At 44.1% G+C, this 25,000-nt stretch overlaps 1 long non-coding RNA gene across 1 annotated transcript in view; it reads right to left on the bottom strand.

Moving 5' to 3' along the window:
* LOC124019721 overlaps positions 1–23,570 on the bottom strand; it is a 33,201-nt gene extending 9,631 nt beyond the window's left edge. The window contains exons 1-2 of the long non-coding RNA XR_006835834.1: positions 22,905–23,570; positions 14,754–14,815 (exon numbers count right to left, since the gene is read on the bottom strand). This is a non-coding gene — a long non-coding RNA (uncharacterized LOC124019721). The remainder of the gene's footprint in view (positions 1–14,753; positions 14,816–22,904) is intronic.
* Between the last annotated feature and the right edge of the window lie 1,430 nt (positions 23,571–25,000).

Raw genomic sequence — 25,000 nt, 5'->3', positions numbered from 1 at the left:
CTAACAAATCAGACAGTCTGACTACCAACTCAGATCACTAACAGACAGTCTGACTACCAACTCAGATCACTAACAAAACAGACAGTCTGACTACCAACTCAGATCACTAACAGACAGTCTGACTACCAACACAGATCACTAACAGACAGTCTGTCTACCAACACAGATCACTAACAGACAGTCTGTCTACCAACTCAGATCACTAACAGACAGTCTGACTACCAACACAGATCACTAACAGACAGTCTGACTACCAACACAGATCACTAACAAAACAGACAGTCTGACTACCAACAAAGATCAGTTATCAAACAGAGAGAGTCAGTATCTTTCCTGCCTGGAGACCAGAAGGAACTAGAAGAGAAGACAGTGAGTATGAGGTCTTATATAACAGTTATTCTGTCTTTCTCCCTCTCTCTCTCTGTATAACATATGGAGTTGATGCTGGGGAATGTCACTACCTCAGGCTGTTTGACAGTAGAGGCAGAATAACAGAAGGATGGGTTGGATGGAAAACGAGAGAAAAATAAAGTTAGGTTCAGATGGGGTCACGGTTCTCTTTTCTAGCTTTTCATTGAAACTACAAAACAGTAATATTGGAGAACGTAAGTCTCACGTAGCCAGATGTCATAACCTGGTCACTGCACTGAGTTCTGCTCTGTGAGGTGAAGCCTGCTAATAGAGGCTCTGTGAGGTGAAGCCTGCTAATAGAGGCTCTGTGAGGTGAAGCCTGCTAATAGAGGCTCTGTGAGGTGAAGCCTGCTAATAGAGGCTTTGATAGAGGCTTCGCAGACTGATGTTATAACCTGGTCTCTGCACTGAGTTCTGCTCTGTGGGGTGAAGCCTGCTAATAGAGGCTCTGTGAGGTGAAGCCTGCTAATAGAAGCTCTGTGAGGTGAAGCCTGCTAATAGAGGCTCTGTGAGGTGAAGCCTGCTAATAGAGGCTCTGAGGTGAAGCCTGCTAATAGAGGCTCTGAGGTGAAGCCTGCTAATAGAGGCTCTGTGAGGTGAAGCCTGCTAATAGATGCTCCGTGAGGTGAAGCCTGCTAATAGAGGCACTGTGAGGTGAAGCCTGCTAATAGAGGCTCTGTGAGTTGAAGCCTGCTAATAGAGGCTCTGTGAGGTGAAGCCTGCTAATAGAGGCTCTGTGAGGTGAAGCCTGCTAATAGAGGCTCTGTGAGGTGAAGCCTGCTCATAGAGGCTCTGTGAGGTGAAGCCTGCTCATAGAGGCTCTGTGAGGTGAAGCCTGCTAATAGAGGCTGTGAGGTGAAGCCTGCTAATAGAGGCTCTGTGAGGTGAAGCCTGCTAATAGAGGCGTTGATAGAGGTGAAGCCTGCTAATAGAGGCGTTGATAGAGGTGAAGCCTGCTAATAGAGGCGTTGATAGAGGCTTCACAGACTGATGTTATGGTTCTGGAACACGTTAGTATGTCAGGAATCTGTCTGTCCGCTCTGTCTCTCAAACGCTCTCCAAAAGACACAGGGCTTTTCACATAAAACAAATAATTATAATCATCCCGTAGCCTCACACGTTTGGTATCCATCTGTCCTCTTTCAGGGCTTTTCACATAAAACAGCAGGATAATAGACACCGTGTATTATTTCCACAGCTCCAACTATTGTGATGGATTTCAGTGACAGCTTGGTACCTGGAGCAGCATGTTAAGAGGAGAATCCCCTGAAACAGCTTTCTTCTGTTTCCTCTGACCACCAGGTTCCCCTGAAACATCTTTCCAATCATCTGTTTCCTCTGACCACCAGGTTCCTCTGAAACATCTTTCATCTGTTTCCTCTGACCACCAGGTTCCCCTGAAACATCTTTCCAATCATCTGTTTCCTCTGACCACCAGGTTCCCCTGAAACATCTTTCCAATCATCTGTTTCCTCTGACCACCAGGTTCATCTGAAACATCTTTCATCTGTTTCCTCTGACCACCAGGTTCCCCTGAAACATCTTTCCAATCATCTGTTTCCTCTGACCACCAGGTTCATTCACAAGGCTGGAATCTAGATTCCACCCAGGGTGCTTCCCATGGCACCCTACTCCCTCTGTAGTACACTACTTCTACCAGGGCCCATATATGACTCTCGTCAAAAGCATTGCGCTGTGTAGGAAATAGGATAGGATGCCATTTGGGGTGTACCACCTCTGTTGGGAAGCCCAGAGGAATACCGTAGTACAGTAAAACAGACTGCAGAGGGGTTAAATCATGGTTGGGACATGTCTGGTGTTACATTGCTGTATACAGAATCTGCTCTTTAACCTGTTACTCTTACCCCCTACCTTTTCGAACAGTCTGTTAAAAATTGCGCAACATTTCAGCGCCCTGCTACTCATGCCAGGAAAATAGTATATGCATATGATTAGTATGTGTGGATAGAAAACACTCAGACGTTTATAAAACTGGTTAAATCACGGCTGTGACTATAACAGAACGTGCAGGAAAATCTGATCACTGAAAATGGGAAAATATATCCATGCGCCACTTCAACCCATTGTTAAACGTGAACCACATTAAATGGGGCTGAGGTTGCAATACCTACAGCTTCCACACGTTGTCAACAGTCTTGTCATTTGCCTACGATTTGTTTCTTGGTCAAACAGACACAAGGCAGCGCAGTTCTTCTGGTCTCCGACCGGATATTTTGGTTGAGATTTACCCGGACATTATTTCCAGACGTACAGCTATAGAATATACATCGCCTCGTGATCAATTTGATCGCTTATTAACGTTTACTAATACCTAAAGTTGCATTACAAAAGTATTTTGAAGTGTTTTGTGAAAGTTTATCGTCAACTTTTTTAATTTAAAAAATGACGTTACGTTATAAAACGCTATTTTTTTCCTTGATCACACAGTCTTCATAGATCGATATCTAGGCTATACATGGACCGATTTAATCGGAAAAAAGACCCAATAGTGATGTTTATGGGACATCTAGGAGTGCCAACAAAGAAGATGGTCAAAGGTAATGAATGTTTTATATTTTATGTGTGCGTTTTGTGTAGCGCCGACTATGCTAATTATTTTGTTTACGTCCCCTGCGGGTCTTTTGGGGTGTTACATGCTATCAGATAATAGCTTCTCATGCTTTCGCTGAAAAGCATTTTAAAAATCTAACTTGTTGCCTGGATTCACAACGAGTGTAGCTTTAATTCACTACCCTGCATGTGTATTTTAATGAACGTTTGAGTTTTAACGAGTGCTATTAGCATTTAACGTAGCGCATTTGCATTTCCAGATGTTTAGATGGGACGCCTGCGTGTTGGGTAGGAGCAAGAGGTTAATGGAGAGGAAAGGAATGCGTGCACGCGCACACACACTGCTTTAAAAATAGCTCCGGGGCAGTTCTGAATGAATCACTGGCAGAGCACAGAGGTACTCATGCCCACATGGCAACACACACACACACACACACACACACACACACACACACACACACACACACACACACACACACACACACACACACACACACACACACACACACACACACACACACACACACACACACACACACACACACACACACACACACACACACACACACACACACACACACACACACAGAGGAATATGCAGAAGGTGAATGCTGTTGATTTGAGGTTGAGGATTAGAGGGAGAATGGGTGGATGTAGTGTTCACTGAATGCCTCCTCTAATCCCTGTATTACCACACAGCTCCAATCTGATCATCACTCCTCTCCCCTTCATCCTCTCTCTGCCCATCCCTCCATCCATGTTGATCTCCATGGTTACTGCACACTCTCCCAGGCCTCACTCACCTCTCAATCCTCCTCACTCCCATCTCCCTCCCTCTCATAATCCCCTCACCTCATAATATCCCCTCCCCTCTCCCCCTCAACTCACTCCCTCACCCTCCCTCCCCTCTCCCTCACACCTCACTCACCTCTCAATATTCCTCCCTCCCCTCTCCCTCAACTCACTCACCTCTCAATATCCCTCCCTCCCCTCTCACCTCACTCACCTCTCAATCCTCCTCACCCCATCTCACCTCATAATTCCCCCTCCCCTCACCTCCAATATCCCTCACTCCCTCTCCCTCAACCACTCACTCTCAATATGCCTCTCAATATTCCAATATTCCTCCCTCCCTTCTCCCTCTCACCTCACCTGACTCACCTCTCAATCCCCTTACTCCCCTCTCCCTCTCAATATCCCTCACTCCCCTCTCCCTCACCTCACTCACCTCTCAATATCCCTCACTCCCCTCTCCCGCAACTCATTCACCTCTCAATATCCCTCACTCCCATCTTCCCCTCTCTCTCACGTCATTTTTATAGAATTCTATTTCTATCTTCATCAAACAAAGGAAGTTCATTCACTATATACTGTAGACCTGATAAAACACCCCCCACTATATACTGTAGACCTGATAAAACACCCCCCACTATATACTGTAGACCTGATAAAACACCCCCCACTATATACTGTAGACCTGAAAAACCCCCACTATATAAGACATAAAACAACCCCCACTATATACTGTAGACCTGATAAAACAACCCCCACTATATACTGTAGACCTGATAAAACAACCCCCACTATATACTGTAGACCTGATAAAACAACCCCCACTATATACTGTAGACCTGTAAACAACCCCCACTATATACTGTAGACATAAAACCCCCCACTATATACTGTAGACCTGATAAAACAACCCCCACTATATACTGTAGACCTGATAAAACAACCCCACTATATATTGTAGACCTGTAAACAACCCCCACTATATACTGTAGACCTGATAAAACAACCCCCACTATATACTGTAGACCTGATAAAACACTATATACTGTAGACCCAACCCCACTATATACTGTAGACCTGATAAAACCCCCCCCCCCCACTATATACTGTAGACCTGATAAAACAACCCCCACTATATACTGTACCTGTAAAACACCCCCACTGATCACCCCCACTATATACTGTAGACCTGACAACCCCCACTATATACTGTAGACCTGATAAAACACCTTATACTGTAGACCTGATAAAACAACTATATACTGTAGACCTGATAAAACAACCCCACTCTCTGTAGACCTTAACCCCCCACTATATACTGTAGACCCTCTCCCTCTTTCCTTCTCCCCTCTACTCCCTCTCTCTTAACCCTCTCCCCTTCCAGTCTGGTCCCTGTAGTGTAGTCACACCCCTTCCACTTGAACCTAATGTAGCAGGCCTGACCTGCCTTTCTTTCTCACCAGAGGTTTTCCTCTGCACTGTTCAACCAATCCAGGAAAAGTAGAGGAGGAGTTAAGATGGAGAGTGTCCTTGTTAATGTCCAAAAGAGGAAGTCGTTCCCCGTTGAGGGTGCTGCCTCTCTAACCTCTCCACTGTCTCCATTTCCCCTGAAGCAACCGGTTGTAACCGACCACGTTGAGGGTGCTGCCTCTCTAACCTCTCCACTGTCTTCATTTCCCCTGAAGCAACCGGTTGTAACCGACCACGTTGAGGGTGCTGCCTCTCTAACCTCTCCACTGTCTTCATTTCCCCTGAAGCAACCGGTTGTAACCGACCACGTTGAGGGTGCTGCCTCTCTAACCTCTCCACTGTCTCCATTTCCCCTGAAGCAACCGGTTGTAACCGACCACGTTGAGGGTGCTGCCTCTCTAACCTCTCCACTGTCTCCATTTCCCCTGAAGCAACCGGTTGTAACCGACCACGTTGAGGGTGCTGCCTCTCTAATCTCTCCACTGTCTCCATTTCCCCTGAAGCAACCGGTTGTAACCGACCACGTTGAGGGTGCTGCCTCTCTAACCTCTCCACTGTCTCCATTTCCCCTGAAGCAACCGGTTGTAACCGACCACGTTGAGGGTGCTGCCTCTCTAATCTCTCCACTGTCTCCATTTCCCCTGAAGCAACCGGTTGTAACCGACCACGTTGAGGGTGCTGCCTCTCTAACCTCTCCACTGTCTCCATTTCCCCTGAAGCAACCGGTTGTAACCGACCACGTTGAGGGTGCGGCCTCTCTAATCTCTCCACTGTCTCCATTTACCCTGAAGCAACCGGTGGTAACCGACCACGTTGAGGGTGCTGCCTCTCTAATCTCTCCACTGTCTCCATTTCCCCTGAAGCAACCGGTTGTAACCGACCACGTTGAGGGTGCTGCCTCTCTAACCTCTCCACTGTCTCCATTTCCCCTGAAGCAACCGGTTGTAACCGACCACGTTGAGGGTGCGGCCTCTCTAATCTCTCCACTGTCTCCATTTCCCCTGAAGCAACCGGTGGTAACCGACCACGTTGAGGGTGCTGCCTCTCTAACCTCTCCACTGTCTCCATTTCCTCAATCTGTCACAGCTTCAGTCCAGTGAGATGACTTTTGACCTCTGGCTGTCACTTAGACAGAGCAGGGCAACAGGGGAAACACACTGACCTCTGGGAAACGGAGTTGCGAGGCAGTGATGGGATGGTCCTGTCTGTCTGAAACATGAATAGAGATGGTCCTGTCTGTCTGAAACATGAATAGGGATGGTCCTGTCTGTCTGAAACATGAATAGAGATGGTCCTGTCTGTCTGAACATGAATAGGGATGGTCCTGTCTGTCTGAAACATGAATAGGGATGGTCCTGTCTGTCTGAAACATGAATAGAGATGGTCCTGTCTGTCTGAAACATGAATAGGGATGGTCCTGTCTGTCTGAAACATGAATAGAGATGGTCCTGTCTGTCTGAAACATGAATAGAGATGGTCCTGTCTGTCTGAAACATGAATAGAGATGGTCCTGTCTGTCTGAAACATGAATAGAGATGGTCCTGTCTGTCTCTTCAAATGAAATAATAAATCATTCTATAAAACTCTCTGCCTTCCCGATTTATTTTCTAAGCACTCAAATAGGGTTTTTATCTTTGAAATGGGGCCATCTGTCTCAGATAAGGATGAACAAATATAGTATTACCCTATTAAACATGGTTATATATATAATATAGTATTACACTATTAAACATGGTTATATATATCATATAGTATTACACAATTAAACATGGTTATATATATAATATAGTATTACACAATTAAACATGGTTATATATAATATAGTATTACACTATTAAACATGGTTATATATAATATAGTATTACACTATTAAACATGGTTATATATAATATAGTATTACACTATTAAACATGGTTATATATAATATAGTATTACACTATTAAACATGGTTATATATAATATAGTATTACACTATTACACATGGTTATATATAATATAGTATTACACTATTAAACATGGTTATATATAATATAGTATTAGACTATTAAACATGGTTATATATAATATAGTATTACACTATTAAACAATGGTTATATATAATATAGTATTACACTATTAAACAATGGTTATATATAATATAGTATTACACTATTAAACATGGTTATATATAATATAGTATTACACTATTAAACATGGTTATATATAATATAGTATTACACTATTAAACATGGTTATATATAATATAGTATTACACTATTAAACATGGATATATATAATATAGTATTACACTATTAAACATGGTTATATATAATATAGTATTACACTATTAAACATGGTTATATATAATATAGTATTACACTATTAAACAATGGTTATATATAATATAGTATTACACTATTAAACATGGTTATATAATATAGTATTAGACTATTAAACATGGTTATATATAATATAGTATTACACTATTAAACAATGGTTATATATATAATATAGTATTACACTATTAAACATGGTTATATATATAATATAGTATTAAACATGGTTATATATAATATAGTATTACACTATTAAACATGGTTATATATAATATAGTATTAGACTATTAAACATGGTTATATATAATATAGTATTACACTATTAAACATGGTTATATATAATATGAGGCTATTTACATGATTATGTATTTGTATCACTGCATACCCAGTGTGAAATGTGCAGTCTGCTGTGTCCAAGATCATTTCCCTGTCTGGAACATTAAAGTGGATCCTATCTGAATAGAATAAGGAGTCTATAGGACGAGACATTGAGTCTCTCCTAACCATGAAGCAGTCAGCTCCCCTGATACCTGGTGGCCAGAGTAAACCTGCTACTGCTAACCTCTAACCAGAGTCAGTTAAATCAGGGAGGAGGATAACCTCTAACCAGAGTCAGTTAAATCAGGGGGGAGGATAACCTCTAACCAGAGTCAGTTAAATCAGGGAGGAGGATAACCTCTAACCAGAGTCAGTTAAATCAGGGAGGAGGATAACCTCTAGCCAGTTAAATCAGGGGGAGGATAACCTCTAACCAGAGTCAGTTAAATCAGGGAGGAGGATAACCTCTAGCCAGTTAAATCAGGGAGAAGGATAACCTCTAACCAGAGTCAGTTAAATCAGGGAGGAGGATAACCTCTAACCAGAGTCAGTTAAATCAGGGAGGAGGATAACCTCTAACCAGAGTCAGTTAAATCAGGGAGGAGGATAACCTCTAACCAGAGTCAGTTAAATCAGGGAGGAGGATAACCTCTAACCAGAGTCAGTTAAATCAGGGAGAAGGATAACCTCTAACCAGAGTCAGTTAAATCAGGGAGGAGGATAACCTCTAACCAGTCAGTTAAATCAGGGAGGAGGATAACCTCTAGCCAGAGTCAGTTAAATCAGGGAGAAGGATAACCTCTAACCAGAGTCAGTTAAATCAGGGAGAAGGATAACCTCTAACCAGTTAAATCAGGGAGAAGGATAACCTCTAACCAGAGTCAGTTAAATCAGGGAGAAGGATAACCTCTAACCAGAGTCAGTTAAATCAGGGAGAAGGATAACCTCTAACCAGAGTCAGTTAAATCAGGGAGGATGATAACCTCTAACCAGTTAAATCAGGGAGAAGGATAACCTCTAACCAGAGTCAGTTAAATCAGGGAGAAGGATAACCTCTAACCAGTTAAATCAGGGAGAAGGATAACCTCTAACCAGAGTCAGTTAAATCAGGGAGAAGGATAACCTCTAACCAGAGTCAGTTAAATCAGGGAGGAGGATAACCTCTAACCAGAGTCAGTTAAATCAGGGAGGAGGATAACCTTTAACCAGAGTCAGTTAAATCAGGGAGAAGGATAACCTCTAACCAGTTAAATCAGGGAGAAGGATAACCTCTAACCAGTTAAATCAGGGAGAAGGATAACCTCTAACCAGTTAAACCAGGGAGAAGGATAACCTCTAACCAGAGTCAGTTAAATCAGGGAGAAGGATAACCTCTAACCAGAGTCAGTTAAATCAGGGAGAGGATAACCTCTAAAATCAGGGAGTCAACCAGTTAAATCAGGGAGGAGGATAACCTCTAGTTAAATCAGGGAGGAGGATAACCTCTAACCAGAGTCAGTTAAATCAGGGAGGAGGATAACCTCTAACCAGAGTCAGTTAAATCAGGGAGGAGGATAACCTCTAACCAGTCAGTAAATCAGGGAGGAGGATAACCTCTAACCAGAGTCAGTTAAATCAGGGAGGAGGATAACCTCTAACCAGAGTCAGTTAAATCAGGGAGGATAACCTCTAACCAGTTAAATCAGGGAGGATAACCTCTAACCAGAGTCAGTTAAATCAGGGAGGAGGATAACCTCTAACCAGAGTCAGTTAAATCAGGGAGGAGGATAACCTCTAACCAGAGTCAGTTAAATCAGGGAGGAGGATAACCTCTAACCAGTTAAATCAGGGAGGAGGATAACCTCTAACCAGAGTCAGTTAAATCAGGGAGGAGGATAATCTCTAACCAGAGTCAGTTAAATCAGGGAGGAGGATAATCTCTAACCAGAGTCAGTTAAATCAGGGAGGAGGATAACCTCTAACCAGTTAAATCAGGGAGGATAACCTCTAACCAGAAATCAGGGAGGAGGATCAGTTAAATCAGGGAGGAGGATAATCTCTAACCAGAGTCAGTTAAATCAGGGAGGATAACCTCTAACCAGTTAAATCAGGGAGGAGGATAACCTCTAACCAGAGTCAGTTAAATCAGGGAGGAGGATAACCTCTAACCAGAGTCAGTTAAATCAGGGAGGATAACCTCTAACCAGTTAAATCAGGGAGGAGGATAACCTCTAACCAGTTAAATCAGGGAGGAGGATAACCTCTAACCAGTTAAATCAGGGAGGAGGATAACCTCTAACCAGTTAAATCAGGGAGAAGGATAACCTCTAACCAGTTAAATCAGGGAGGAGGATAACCTCTAACCAGAGTCAGTTAAATCAGGGAGGAGGATAACCTCTAACCAGAGTCAGTTAAATCAGGGAGGAGGATAACCTCTAACCAGTTAAATCATGGAGGAGGATAACCTCTAACCAGTTAAATCAGGGAGGAGGATAACCTCTAAACAGTTAAATCAGGGAGAAGGATAACCTCTAACCAGTTAAATCAGGGAGGAGGATAACCTCTAACCAGTTAAATCAGGGAGGAGGATAACCTCTAACCAGTTAAATCAGGGGAGGATAACCTCTAACCAGAGTCAGTTAAATCAGGGGGAGGATAACCTCTAACCAGTTAAATCAGGGAAGAGGATAACCCTGTTAAATCAGATGGTAAACACACACACACAAATCAGGGAGAGGATAACCTCTAACCAGAGTCAGTTAAATCAGGGAGGATAACCTCTAACCAGTTAAATAACCTCTAACCAGAGTCAGTTAAATCAGGGAGGAGGATAACCTCCAGAGTCAGTTAAATCCAGTTAAATCAGGGAGGAGGATAACCTCTAACCAGAGTCAGTTAAATCAGGGAGGAGGATAACCTCTAACCAGAGTCAGTTAAATCAGGGAGAGGATAACCTCTAAATCAGAGTCAGTAACCTAAAGTTAAATCAGGGATAACCTCTAAGGATAACCTCCTCTAACCAGTTAAATCAGGGAGGATAACCTCTAACCAGAGTCAGTTAAATCAGGGAGGAGGATAACCTCTAACCAGAGTCAGTTAAATCAGGGAGGAGGATAACCTAACCAGAGTCAGTTAAATCAGGGAGGAGGATAATCTCTAACCAGAGTCAGTTAAATCAGGGAGGAGGATAATCTCTAACCAGAGTCAGTTAAATCAGGGAGGAGGATAACCTCTAACCAGAGTCAGTTAAATCAGGGAGGATAACCTCTAACCAGTTAAATCAGGGAGGAGGATAACCTCTAACCAGAGTCAGTTAAATCAGGGAGGATAACTAACCAGAGTCAGTTAAATCAGGGAGGAGGATAACCTCTAACCAGTTAAATCAGGGAGGAGGAAATCAACCAGGTTAAATCAGAGGAGGATAACCTCTAACCAGAGTCAGTTAAATCAGGGAGGATAACCTCTAACCAGTTAAATCAGGGAGGAGGATAACCTCTAACCAGTTAAATCAGGGAGGAGGATAACCTCTAACCAGAGTCAGTTAAATCAGGGAAGGGATAACCTCTAGCCAGAGTCAGTTAAATCAGGGAGGAGGATAACCTCTAACCAGTTAAATCAGGATAACCTCTAACCAGAGTCAGTTAAATCAGGAGGATAACCTCTAACCAGAGTCAGTTAAATCAGGGAGGAGGATAACCTCTAACCAGAGTCAGTTAAATCAGGGAGAGGATAACCTCTAACCAGTTAAAAATCAGGGAGGATAACCTCTAACCAGAGTCAGTTAAATCAGGGAGGATAACCTCTAACCAGAGTCAGTTAAATCAGGGAGTAACCAACCAGTTAAATCAGGGAGGAGGATAACCTCTAACCAGAGTCAGTTAAATCAGGGAGGAGGATAACCTCTAACCAGTCAGTTAAATCAGGGAGGAGGATAACCTCTAACCAGAGTCAGTTAAATCAGGGAGGAGGATAACCTCTAACCAGTTAAATCAGGGAGGAGGATAACCTCTAACCAGTTAAATCAGGGAGAAGGATAACCTCTAACCAGTTAAATCAGGGAGGAGGATAACCTCTAACCAGAGTCAGTTAAATCAGGGAGGAGGATAACCTCTAACCAGTTAAATCAGGGAGGAGGATAACCTCTAACCAGTTAAATCAGGGAGAGGATAACCTCTAACCAGTTAAATCAGGGAGAGGATAACCTCTAACCAGTTAAATCAGGGAGGAGGATAACCTCTAACCAGTTAAATCAGGGAGGAGGATAACCTCTAACCAGAGTCAGTTAAATCAGGGAAGAGGATAACCTCTAACCAGAGTCAGTTAAATCAGGGAGAAGGATAACCTCTAACCAGTTAAATCAGGGAGAAGGATAACCTCTAACCAGTTAAATCATGGGGGAGGATAACCTCTAACCAGTTACATCAGGGAGGAGGATAACCTCTAACCAGTTAAATCATGGGGGAGGATAACCTCTAACCAGAGTCAGTTAAATCAGGGAAGAGGATAACCTCTAACCAGTTAAATCAGGGAGGAGGATAACCTCTAACCAGTTAAATCAGGGAGGAGGATAACCTCTCAGTTAAATCAGGGAGGAGGATAACCTCTAACCAGTTAAATCAGGGGGAGGATAACCTCTAAACAGTTAAATCAGGGAGGAGGATAACCTCTAACCAGAGTCAGTTAAATCAGGGAAGAGGATAACCTCTAACCAGTTAAATCAGGGAAGAGGATAACCTCTAACCAGAGTCAGTTAAATCAGTGGCATTAAATGATAACCTCTAGCATTAAATCAACTGCTTGAACAGAGGGCTTTGTAACTGGACTGGGTCGAACACAAACACGTAACCTCTGGTTCTGTCCTGCACCGTCTCAACCTCCTATCAGTATCAGTGCAGGGCTGTCTAGCTGTCAAACACCATTAGCTAATGATCTGACACCCCTCACTCCTAATGGGCAGAGACAGAGGACCTACCTCCTGAAGATGCCAGCCAGGGCAGAGAGACACACGAGAGGACCTACCTCCTGAAGATGCCAGCCAGGGCAGAGAGACACACGAGAGGACCAACCTCCTGAAGACCACACTGACCAGGGCAAAGACCAGGGCATCTCCCCTACCTTCACCTCCCTACCCAACCAATCCAATATCCTGTTGTAGTCTACACACCATCCAATATCCTGTTCAAATCAAATCAAATTGTAGGGAGGTCAATACACATGGTTAGCAGATGTTAATGCGAGTATAGCGAAATGCGAAATGCTTGAACAAGTTCTTATTTTCAATGACGACCTAGGAACAGTGGGTTAACTGAGGGGCAGAACGACAGAACGATTTGTACCTTGTCAGCCCGGGGATTTGAACTTGCAACCTTTCGGTTACTAGTCCAACACTCTAACCACTAGGCTACGCTGCCGCCCCTTATCCAATATGGTGTTGTCGTCTACACACCATCCAATATCCTGTTGTACTCTACACACCATCCAATATCCTGTTGTAGTCTACACACCATCCAATATCCTGTTGTAGTCTACACACCATCCAATATCCTGTTGTACTCTACACACCATCCAATATCCTGTTGTAGTCTACACACCATCCAATATCCTGTTGTAGTCTACACACCATCCAATATCCTGTTGTACTCTACACACCATCCAATATCCTGTTGTAGTCTCACACCATCCAATATCCTGTTGTACACACACCATCCAATATCCTGTTGTAGTCTACACACCATCCAATATCCTGTTGTAGTCTACACACCATCCAATATCCTGTTGTAGTCTACACACCATCCAATATCCTGTTGTAGTCTACACACCATCCAATATCCTGTTGTAGTCTACACACCATCCAATATCCTGTTGTTGTCTACACACCATCCAATATCCTGTTGTACTCTACACACCATCCAATATCCTGTTGTACTCTACACACCATCCAATATCCTGTTGTAGTCTACACACCATCCAATATCCTGTTGTAGTCTACACACCATCCAATATCCTGTTGTAGTCTACACACCATCCAATATCCTGTTGTAGTCTATACACCATCCAATATGGTGTTGTAGTCTACACACCATCCACACCAACACAACAGTTAGTGGTACTGTCCTGGTTATAAATAACTAACTGTTACTGTCCTGGTTATAACAACATGACCAATACAACAGTTAGTGTTACTGTCCTGGTTATAAATAACTAACTGTTACTGTCCTGGTTATAACAACATGACCAATACAACAGTTAGTGTTACTGTCCTGGTTATAAATAACTAACTGTTACTGTCCTGGTTATAACAACATGACCAATACAACAGTTAGTGTTACTGTCCTGGTTATAAATAACTAACTGTTACTGTCCTGGTTATAACAACATGACCAATACAACAGTTAGTGTGACTGTCCTGGTTATAAATAACTAACTGTTACTGTCCTGGTTATAACAACATGACCAATACAACAGTTAGTGTTACTGTCCTGGTTATAAATAACTAACTGTTACTGCTATTTATACCACAGCAAAAGCACACACTTACACCACACATGAGTGTGGACTTCTTCTCCTGACATGACCCACTCAGCCCTCCTAAAACAGCCCAGAACATGGAGCTCAATTGTCAGCAACATTGCCGACACGTCGTCCTGTCTAGTCCAGAGAGAGGAAAACACCAACATGGGCCTTTCCTTGACCCCTTCCTGTGTACGCAGTGATCACACACACTCACACACACACACACCTGAAAAAACACACAGATACACACAGTTCAGACTTCCAACACACAGTCACATGCTCTTTCTTAAAACTTCATCACAGATGTCTACATTTCTATGTGTAATGTTTGAACATTCTGATAGGAGATGACTTGGCTCACTAATGGAATGTATAAATAAATACCTGAGTTCATCTATTCCTGTCCGGGATGTTGTAGTTCCACTGGTACTGTGGGTTTGTATCTGCTATAAGAAACAGAGAAGAGAGGTTCTGGCTCAGACAAGGCTACTTAACAAACCAGTAGTAGTCTAGGTTATTACTATGTTACAATGTAAGCATGTTACCAGCTTATTTCTTATTAAGCACCTGGTCATCTATGTGTTGTAAAATAAAGGTGCCATATCACTACAACTCTATACTACCAGCCACACCTACTGCCTTCTGGGTACTGAGATCAGGTTGTCAGACTAATCAGGCCTTCTGGGTACTGAGATCAGGTTGTCAGACTACTGCCTTCAGGGTACTGAGATCAGGTTGTCAGACTACTGCCTTCAGGGTACTGAGATCAGGTTGTCAGACTACTGCCTTCAGGGTACTGAGATCAGGTCAGACTTCACTGCCTTCTGGGTACTGAGATCAGGTTGTCAGACTACTGCCTTCTGGGTACTGAGATCAGGTTGTCAGACTACTGCCTTCAGGGTACTGAGATCAGGTTGTCAGACTACTGCCTTCTGGGTACTGAGATCAGGTTGTCAGACTACTGCCTTCAGGGTACTGAGATCAGGTTGTCAGACTACTGCCTTCAGGGTACTGAGATCAGGTTGTCAGACTACAGACTACCTTCAGGGTACTGAGATCAGGTTGTCAGACTACTGCCTTCAGGGTACAGATATCAGGGTGAGATCAGGTGTCGTACTGCCTTCTGGGTAGACTACTGCCTTCTGGGTACTGAGATCAGGTTGTCAGACTACTGCCTTCTGGGTACTGAGATCAGGTTGTCAGACTACTGCCTTCAGGGTACTGAGATCAGGTTGTCAGACTACTGCCTTCAGGGTACTGAGATCAGGTTGTCAGACTACTGCCTTCTGGGTACTGAGATCAGGTTGTCAGACTACTGACTGAGATCAGGTTGTCAGACTACTGCCTTCAGGGTACTGAGATCAGGTTGTCAGACTACTGCCTTCAGGGTACTGAGATCAGGTTGTCAGACTACTGCCTTCAGGGTACTGAGATCAGGTTGTCAGACTACTGCCTTCAGGGTACTGAGATCAGGTTGTCAGACTACTGCCTTCAGGGTACTGAGATCAGGTTGTCAGACTACTGCCTTCAGGGTACTGAGATCAGGTTGTCAGACTACTGCCTTCAGGGTACTGAGATCAGGGTTGTCAGGTTGTACTGCCTTCAGGGTACTGAGATCAGGTTGTCAGACTACTGCCTTCTGGGTACTGAGATCAGGTTGTCAGACTACTGCCTTCAGGGTACTGAGATCAGGTTGTCAGACTACTGCCTTCAGGGTACTGAGATCAGGTTGTCAGACTACTGCCTTCAGGGTACTGAGATCAGGTTGTCAGACTTGGCACAGAGACAGGTATGGAGATATGTGGGTTTCCCTGACCTGTTCTGTCCTACCTTATCCTGTCCTGCCCTGTCCTTTTCTGTCCTGCCTTATCCTGTCCTGCCTTATCCTGTCCTTTTCTGTCCTGTCCTTTTCTGTCCTGCCCTGTCCTTTTCTGTCCTGCCTTATCCTGTCCTGCCCTGTCCTTTTCTGTCCTGCCTTATCCTGTCCTGCCCTGTCCTTTTCTGTCCTGCCTTATCCTGTCCTGCCTTATCCTGTCCTTTTCTGTCCTGTCCTTTTCTGTCCTGCCCTGTCCTTTTCTGTCCTGCCTTATCCTGTCCTGCCCTGTCCTTTTCTGTCCCGCCTTATCCTGTCCTGCCCTGTCCTTTTCTGTCCTGCCTTATCCTGTCCTGCCTTATCCTGTCCGTTTCTGTCCTGTCCTTTTCTGTCCTGCCCTGTCCTTTTCTGTCCTGCCTTATCCTGTCCTGCCCTGTCCTTTTCTGTCCTGCCTTATCCTGTCCTGCCCTGTCCTTTTCTGTCCTGCCTTATCCTGTCCTGCCCTGTCCTTTTCTGTCCTGTCCTTTTCTGTCCTGTCACCTCAGGTCACGGTGGGGATGCTCATACAGGGGTAGACTAGTGAATCTCAATTAAAAGGAGGAGGGATCAGGATTGGACCAGGCTCAGAGAGAGAGAGAGTGATCCAGGGATTGGGGACCTGTCTAGAGCCTAGAGGAGAGAGAGAGGGAGGGAGAGAGAGAGTGATCCAGGGATTGGGGACCTGTCTAGAGCCTAGAGGAGAGAGAGAGGGAAGGAGAGAGAGAGAGAGAGAGAGACAGCCAACTGTCATCCAATCAGCTTCAAGCTTCAGGCATACAGGGTTTACATTCCCTAATCACCCTGTCAGGAGATTACACTGAGAAAGGAGGGAGGGATGAAGGTAGTATGGGAGGAAGAGGAGAGAGGAGAGAGGAGGGAGCAGGCAGCGAGAGAGAGAGAGAGAGAGAGGGAGAGGAGGGAGTAGGCAGCGAGAGAGAGAGAGAGAGAGAATAAGTGAAAGAGGGCGAGGTAGCACTGTACAGAGAGGAGAGCTCTTAAAGGGCTGGCACAGCGAAGGTGGTATGGAGATATCTGAGATGTAGCCTACAAAACCGTTTCCACATGAGGCAGAGATAGGATGGTAGAGAGAGCGATGCGATATGGGTGTGTTTGTGTGTGTATGAAGTGATAGGTGTCTAGAACAGTTTAGGTTATAGTGTAGTAATGTTAGGTTAGGTACCATAAGATTCTCCCTCTCCTCTCCTGTCTACCCTCTGGTTTTGGATTCAACCACAGGCAGGTGCCATTCCCAAAATACACTGGCATTATGTGACAATATTGTTGACTAAAGTACTAAAAACAACCCTCCTCTATTCTCTCCGCTTACAGGAAATTAGGTCATAAGTTCAAGAGAAAAGCAGAGGCAGCCAGGCAGTAGGCCCCAGTCACCTGGGTGTTGGGTTGTGGTTAAGGTGTATTAACAGAACTACAGGTCAGGTGTGTTAACAGAGCTACAGATCAGGTGTGTTAACAGAGCTACAGATCAGGTGTATTAACAGAGCTACAGGTCAGGTGTATTAACAGAGCTACAGGTCAGGTGTGTTAACAGAGCTACCGGTCAGGTGTGTTAACAGAGCTACAGGTCAGGTGTGTTAACAGAGCTACAGGTCAGGTGTGTTAGCAGAGCTACAGGTCAGGTGTGTTAACAGAGCTACAGGTCAGGTGTGTTAGCAGAGCTACAGGTCAGGTGTGTTAGCAGAGCTACAGGTCAGGTGTGTTAGCAGAGCTACAGGTCAGGTGTGTTAACAGAACTACAGGTAAGGTGTTAACAGAGCTACAGGTCAGGTGTGTTAACAGAGCTACAGGTCAGGTGTGTTAACAGAACTACAGGTACGGTGTGTTAACAGAGCTACAGGTCAGGTGTGTTAACAGAACTACAGGTCAGGTGTATTAACAGAGCTACAGGTCAGGTGTTTTAACAGAGCTACAGGTCAGGTGTGTTAACAGAACTACAGGTCAGGTGTATTAACAGAGCTACAGGTCAGGTGTATTAACAGAGCTACAAGTCAGGTGTGTTAACAGAGCTACAGGTCAGGTATGTTAACAGAACTACAGGTCAGGTGTGTTAACAGAGTTACAGGTAAGTTGTGTTAACAGAGCTACAGGTCAGGTGTGTTAACAGAGCTACAGGTCAGGTGTGTTAACAGAGCTACAGGTCAGGTGTATTAACAGGTCAGGTGTGTTAACAGAGTTACAGGTAAGTTGTGTTAACAGAGCTACAGGTCAGGTGTGTTAACAGAGCTACAGGTCAGGTGTGTTAACAGAGCTACAGGTCAGGTGTGTTAACAGAACTGCAGGTCAGGTGTGTTAACAGAGTTACAGGTAAGTTGTGTTAACAGAGCTACAGGTCAGGTGTGTTAACAGAACTACAGGTCAGGTGTATTAACAGAACTACAGGTCAGGTGTATTAACAGAGCTACAGGTCCGGTGTGATAACAGAACTACAGGTCAGGTGTGTTATCAGAGCTACAGGTAAGGTGTATTAACAGGTCAGGTGTTTTAACAGAGCTACAGGTCAGGTGTGTTAACAGAACTACAGGTCAGGTGTGTTAACAGAACTACAGGTCAGGTGTGTTAACAGAGTTACAGGTAAGTTGTGTTAACAGAGCTACAGGTCAGGTGTGTTAACAGAACTACAGGTCAGGTGTGTTAACAGAGCTACAGGTCAGGTGTGTTAACAGGTCAGGTGTGTTAACAGAGTTACAGGTAAGTTGTGTTAACAGAGCTACAGGTCAGGTGTGTTAACAGAACTACAGGTCAGGTGTGTTAACAGAACTACAGGTCAGGTGTGTTAACAGAGCTACAGGTCAGGTGTATTAACAGGTCAGGTGTGTTAACAGAGTTACAGGTAAGTTGTGTTAACAGAGCTAAGGTCAGGTGTATTAACAGAACTACAGGTCAGGTGTGTTAACAGAGCTAAGGTCAGGTGTGTTAACAGAGCTACAGGTCAGGTGTGTTAACAGAGCTACAGGTCAGGTGTGTTAACAGAGCTACAGGTCAGGTGTGTTAACAGAACTACAGGTAAGGTGTGTTAACAGAGCTACAGGTCAGGTGTGTTAACAGAACTACAGGTCAGGTGTATTAACAGAGCTACAGGTCAGGTGTGTTAACAGAGCTACAGGTCAGGTGTGTTAACAGAGCTACAGGTCAGGTGTGTTAACAGAACTACAGGTCAGGTGTATTAACAGAGCTACAGGTCAGGTGTGTTAACAGAGCTACAGGTCAGGTATGTTAACAGAACTACAGGTCAGGTGTGTTAACAGAGTTACAGGTAAGTTGTGTTAACAGAGCTACAGGTCAGGTGTGTTAACAGAGCTACAGGTCAGGTGTATTAACAGGTCAGGTGTGTTAACAGAGTTACAGGTAAGTTGTGTTAACAGAGCTACAGGTCAGGTGTGTTAACAGAACTGCAGGTCAGGTGTGTTAACAGAGTTACAGGTAAGTTGTGTTAACAGAGCTACAGGTCAGGTGTGTTAACAGAACTACAGGTCAGGTGTATTAACAGAACTACAGGTCAGGTGTATTAACAGAGCTACAGGTCCGGTGTGATAACAGAACTACAGGTCAGGTGTGTTAACAGAGCTACAGGTCAGGTGTATTAACAGGTTGGGTGTTTTAACAGAGCTACAGGTCAGGTGTGTTAACAGAACTACAGGTCAGGTGTGTTAACAGAGTTACAGGTAAGTTGTGTTAACAGAGCTACAGGTCAGGTGTGTTAACAGAACTACAGGTCAGGTGTGTTAACAGAACTACAGGTCAGGTGTGTTAACAGAGCTACAGGTCAGGTGTGTTAACAGAGCTACAGGTCAGGTGTGTTAACAGAGTTACAGGTAAGTTGTGTTAACAGAGCTACAGGTCAGGTGTATTAACAGAACTACAGGTCAGGTGTGTTAACAGAGCTACAGGTCAGGTGTGTTAACAGAGTTACAGGTAAGTTGTGTTAACAGAGCTACAGGTCAGGTGTGTTAACAGAGTTACAGGTAAGTTGTGTTAACAGAGCTACAGGTCAGGTGTGTTAACAGAGTTACAGGTAAGTTGTGTTAACAGAGCTACAGGTCAGGTATGTTAACAGAACTGCAGGTCAGGTGTGTTAACAGAGTTACAGGTAAGTTGTGTTAACAGAGCTATAGGTCAGGTGTGTTAACAGAACTACAGGTCAGCTGTATTAACAGAACTACAGGTCAGGTGTATTAACAGAGCTACAGGTCCGGTGTGATAACAGAACTACAGGTCAGGTGTGTTAACAGAGCTACAGGTCAGGTGTATTAACAGGTCGGTGTTTTAACAGAGCTACAGGTCAGATGTGTTAACAGAACTACAGGTCAGGTGTGTTAACAGAACTACAGGTCAGGTGTGTTAACAGAGTTACAGGTCAGGTGTGTTAACAGAGCTACAGGTCAGGTGTGTTAACAGAACTACAGGTCAGGTGTGTTAACAGAGCTACAGGTCAGGTGTATTAACAGGTCAGGTGTGTTAACAGAGTTACAGGTAAGTTGTGTTAACAGAGCTACAGGTCAGGTGTATTAACAGAACTACAGGTCAGGTGTGTTAACAGAGCTACAGGTCAGGTGTGTTAACAGAGCTACAGGTCAGGTGTGTTAACAGAGCTACAGGTCAGGTGTATTAACAGGTCAGGTGTGTTAACAGAGTTACAGGTAAGTTGTGTTAACAGAGCTACAGGTCAGGTGTGTTAACAGAGCTACAGGTCAGGTGTGTTAACAGAGCTACAGGTCAGGTGTGTTAACAGAGCTACAGGTCAGGTGTATTAACAGGTCAGGTCTGTTAACAGAGCTACAGGTCAGGTGGGTTAACAGAGCTACAGGTCAGGTGTGTCAACAGAGCTACAGGTCAGGTGTATTAACAGGTCAGGTGTGTTAACAGAGTTACAGGTCAAGTTGTGTTAACAGAGCTACAGGTCAGGTGTATTAACAGAACTACAGGTCAGGTGTGTTAACAGAGCTACAGGTCAGGTGTGTTAACAGAGCTACAGGTCAGGTGTGTTAACAGAGCTACAGGTCAGGTGTATTAACAGGTCAGGTGTGTTAACAGAGTTACAGGTAAGTTGTGTTAACAGAGCTACAGGTCAGGTGTATTAACAGAACTACAGGTCAGGTGTGTTAACAGAGCTACAGGTCAGGTGTGTTAACAGAGCTACAGGTCAGGTGTGTTAACAGAGCTACAGGTCAGGTGTGTTAACAGAGCTACAGGTCAGGTGTATTAACAGGTAAGTTGTGTTAACATAACTACAGGTCAGGTGTGTTAACAGAGCTACATGGTGATCCATGGAATCACTGTGTTTAGGGACAGTGAATGTAAGAGGCAAAGTGGACAGCCAGTGTGGAACGGAATGACTGGTATTATATTCAGTTGGTCAACAACAACACAGAGAGGAGGATGCAACCTAAATGGCACACTATTCCCTATGTAGTGCACTACTTTTGACCAGAGCCTTATGGGCGCGGCGCTGGTCAAAAGTAGTGCACTGCATTGGAAATAAGGTGCCGTTTGGCCATAGAGTTCGGAAGTTCCCGGCCAGTGGCACAGGATGGAATGTTATGGGCAGGGCTCTGAGCTGTGGACAGGAAGCTAGCTGCATTGTTTATGTGTGTGTGTGTTGCCTAGGCTACATATTGTTCTCCCTCACATACCAGCAGTTATTTCTGGACTCCCAGTCAGCCCCTTTAAGGTCTCATGTACATGATGTCCAGTGTAATGTCCAGCTCCAACCCTATGAAGGACATGAATAGGCCTCTGCAATACAGAGCCTCTACCATTAGTTTAGAACTGAAAATACATTCACATAGTTTGGCCACGAGCTCCCACTCAAAAACGTATAGGTCCGTGACTCCCCTGGCGAGCCCCACTGTGTTCCTCTATGATCTCAGTAAACTGGTGTGTACACACACACACACACACACACACACACACACACACACACACACACACACACACACACACACACACACACACACACACACACACACACACACACACACACACACACACACACACACAAGTAGTTCATGTTTAACTCTATTACTATGGTGTCTGTGAGTTAAGGACTTATTGAGCCAATTAGAGATGAGGAAATACTGAGATGAATCCCAGGCCCTGCTGTTATTGAGTTAGACAAAGAAACCAGGCCGTTCCTGACCACACCATTACTTGAAACACCCATATTGCAATCGTTTTCTATCTGTTCATACGTAAACATCGAGAAATAAGGGATTTATTTCTGACTAACATGTTCCCTCAGAAACATATTATGGGCTATCACAACAAGTAGTTGGTGGGCCGCTGCCAAGTAGACTATACATGATGCATTGTCATATATCAACATGGCATTACACTAGTCACTAAATACCTGACACAAAGCGTCACAGGCACCAGCAGTTTTACACTACTAGACCACAGGCCTATACTGAGATCATTTAAAACCCGTTCAACGATTACATTGTTATTATGGGGTTGAACTCATTTCTTGAGAAATATAAATATCCCACATTTGTTAAGTGTATTATCGCCCACTCTAGCCTGGATACCCAAACGTGTTGGCTGTCAACCGGTCACACGTAACATCACTTTCCGTGTCAAGCCCAGCTCGCGAGTTCCCGGGATGAAAACAATAACAGCAAATCCCAGCGAAAAACCCAGTACCCATTATGTAAGTACACCTCACTTACCGTCAAAAATAACGTGGAACACCGTACCGTAATCGACACGGTAAGCCCGCTTTCCCGTGTTCTTATTTAGGGTGAATTATATGTACTATAACCAAGTAGCAGTAGCTAGCTACATGTTTATTTCCCGACGTCTGATCATGGACGACAGATCGACACGGGCCGCACCGACGGTCTGTGGACTCCCAGCCGTGATCCAGCGCTCTTTCGCGGCGGCAGTGTCGCTCCCTTCCGCTCCCCTTCCAGTCTCCCGTCTGTCAAATGTCAGCCGTAAAAATCTGGTTCTCGATCCGAGGTTGCGATATGTCATCTGTTAGATTTCATAGCATTGGTGGATAAACTCCGTTCGGTTCTACCGAACCGTTACTTGACGTGTCAGTCTGCAGTAAAGAAAGCGCTCCTCTTCTCTTAATTATTTAGAAGCCCCCATATCCGCTGCACTGTTTCCGCTCCTGTGGCAGCAACAGTGAATACGGTCCTGTTTTTGTAGCATCTCTCCTTGGTGACAGGTCGGAACGGTGTCAGCATATCGAGATATTAAATCAACACTTTTCCAACCCTTGAATCGCGTTGAAGAACTTTCTAAAAAGCTTTGTCTGGTCAACGGTGCGCGGCATAACGTTGTTTGGACCAGCGGCATCAGTCAGTACACGAGCATAGTGGATGAAAGTAGGCTAGATGTATCACTAACACTATGAGGTAGCAGGGACAAGATGTTAGCAGATGGTAGAGAGATGGACGGAGGGATTTGGTCAATCTCACTTTTATAATCCCTGTAGCAAAACAAAGGAGCCAGTCAGATGTTTTTCCAACAATATCAGGCTTCTGGGTCAGGTTAAAAAATAATAAAAAGGCACCACAAATGGTTAATAAACTGATTTGTTTTATTTCAGTGTATTCAAATACATTATTCTACAAAATATATGTACACAAGTCAGAGTAAACATGAGGTGTTGTTGACAACAACATATACAAAACATGTTTCCATTTTTACATCTTTAGACAGTTTTTTAGCAAGGCTGTGGAACAGGATGTAACCGACTGGCGTGATTTTAAATGTGACCCCTGGATACATCTAGTATTCCTACGGTATGACTTCCTACACATCCTACAGTGTAATCACATTCCTATGGTATAGGTCAGGACATCACATGACATTACAGTGTTTCCCCTATATGCATTTAGCAGTGGCGGCCTGTGCTGCCACTCCCCCCAGAAAACATATATATATATATATTTCTATGTAGAAAAGCTAATGGAGAGATAGTTTTTTTTAAAGATTATTTTTTGTAAATATTTTTATTTATTTGACCCCTTTTTCTCCCCAATTTCATGGTGTCCAATTGTTTAGTAGCTACTATCTTGTCTCATCGCTACAACTCCTGTACGGGCTCGGGAGAGACGAAGGTTGAAAGTCATGCGTCCTCCGATACACAACCCAAACAAGCCACACTGCTTCTTAACACAGCGTGCATCCAACCCGGAAGCCAGCCGCACCAATGTGTCAGAGGAAACACCGTGCACCTGGCAACCTTGGTTAGCGCGCACTGGGCCCGGCCCGCCACAGGAGTCGCTGGTGCGCGATTAGACAAGGATATCCCTAATGACCAAGCCCTCCCTAACCCGGACGACGCTAGGCCAATCGCCCCACAGACCTCGCGGTCGCGGCCGGTTACGACAGAGCCTGGGCGCGAACCCAGAGTCTCTGGTGGCACAGCTGGCGCTGCCGTACAAAGATTATCTTTGAGAACAAAAAATATAAATCACCAAAATAAAAACTAGTCAGGGAGAATCAAAAATTCCCCAAATATCATGTCATGGGGCCCCCATTGATTTTGTTATACTGTTTGAGTCATTCAGATAGCATAAGAACAAGGCATAAGCCACAGCAAAATGTGTAGAATTGAAGGACATTTTAAACTAGTAACCGCATTTTACAAATCTCTTAGCACCATGACAAAAATAAGTGTTCTTAAATTTGCAGGAAATTAGTTTTTAAACTTTAAATGACAAAATGTGTAGATTTGCAGAAAATTAGCAAAATATCTCTGCTCATTTTCGGTCGGAGAGACCGTGTCATTGGCCACACCCACTACACT

The sequence above is a fragment of the Oncorhynchus gorbuscha genome, unplaced genomic scaffold (genome assembly GCF_021184085.1).
Source record: "Oncorhynchus gorbuscha isolate QuinsamMale2020 ecotype Even-year unplaced genomic scaffold, OgorEven_v1.0 Un_scaffold_658, whole genome shotgun sequence".
NCBI lineage: Eukaryota > Metazoa > Chordata > Actinopteri > Salmoniformes > Salmonidae > Oncorhynchus > Oncorhynchus gorbuscha.
This window is presented reverse-complemented; position numbering and strand designations above follow the sequence as displayed.